The sequence below is a fragment of the Octodon degus genome, unplaced genomic scaffold (assembly GCF_000260255.1).
Source record: "Octodon degus isolate 3935 unplaced genomic scaffold, OctDeg1.0 scaffold00018, whole genome shotgun sequence".
Classification (NCBI taxonomy): domain Eukaryota; kingdom Metazoa; phylum Chordata; class Mammalia; order Rodentia; family Octodontidae; genus Octodon; species Octodon degus.
The window spans coordinates 19506468-19507970 of record NW_004524594.1 but is presented as its reverse complement, the minus strand read 5'-3'; positions in this window follow the sequence as shown (position 1 = coordinate 19507970).

Below are 1503 nucleotides of genomic sequence, written 5' to 3'. Positions count from 1 at the left end.
GTACGCAAGGGCCCTGGGCAGGAGCAGCATTGGGCTTGCTCAGGAATTTTAAAAGGCCTGCTGTGTACTTCGAGCAGAATAAAGGAACTTGTGGCTTAAGATGATGGAAGGGAAGCAGGGCAGGGTCCTGCAGGTCCCGAAGAGCCTCGCTGGCCATGGTGTAGACTGTGGAATTTGTTCTGAGTGAGATGGGAACCAAGGGCAGCTCTCCAGCAGGCAAGTGCAGGGCCAGGTTAGGATTCCAAAGGACTGAGTTAGTCCCTATATGAGCTGTGCAGGTGGGCATAAGAGGGGAAGGAAGGGGCCAGAGGGTATCACAGCAGGCCAGGCGAGAGGCTGGAGAGGAGTAGCCAGAGACGGTAAGCCTGAGGAAACGTAGGGAGGACAGGATGGGGCTGAGTCAGGTCTCAGCTGGTGGCTGGACTTTGGCCTCAGCAACTGGAAGACATTGAGCCTTTAGCAGCAGTTCACATAGATTCTGGAAGAAGTACGGTGACCAGGAGCTGGACACATACCCGAGCTGGGGCCTGGAGGGTCATCACGTGGGCTCTGAGGTCAAAGACCTGGGTGTGCCCAAGTGTCCTCCACAGTCACTTATGTCTTCCAGCTCTCTGCATCCTCACCCGATGATAGGTTGTCCACCTCCTTGGAATGTTCTGGCGATTCACCACCATGCTTGATCAGCACAGCACATGTACAGGGTGAGGACCCCAGTGTCCACTAATGGGGTTGACCCCTTGTCCCACGTCCCAACAGGGCTCACCACCGAGGTTGCCAATACAGCTCCTCTTCTCAGATTCCACAGCCTTGGGGAATAGGGGGCCCTGCTGGTGCCAACACCCAGCAAGATCACAGGGCACCTTTGGCAAGAGTGGGAGGGAGTAGACCTTATCTGCATGGCCTCCAGCAAGGGGCCCAGTTCACAGCAAGTTTCCCAAAGCAGCTCTAATTGGCAGAGAACAGTTCAAGGGCCCCTCTCTGCTCCTCTGGGAGCTGTAATTAGTAGCTGAAGTCCTGAACAGCAAGGTCGGCTGAGGCCCAGCTCGGGTGGTAGATCTCTCTGAGAGGTGGCCTGGAGGGGTAGCTTTCCTCCCTCATAGAATACTTGACATCCACAGTTGAGAGGGAAAAAGGTTTCTTTTGTCTCCCAGCTGAAGCAGGTGGAGTCCATGGTTGGCTGGCTCTGAGGCAGAACTTGGTATGGTGGAAAGGCTGTGGCAGGGGAAAGCTACCTATGTTGTGGCACCCTGGGTTCAGACAGTGAAGGCAGGAATCAGGGAGGGAAACACACCATCCAGGTCATACCCCTCATGGCCTGCTCCTTCCAGCCAGGCCCCAACTCCTAATAGCAAGTCAGCTATGAACTCCTCCGTGGACTAATCCATCAATGAATACAACACCCAAAACATCCGATCACCTTTCAAACATGAGGTTTCAGGAGGTCGCCCCAGATCTAAACCATAACAGGGGCTGTTGACGGTCTCCCAAGCCCTGAAGAGCTAA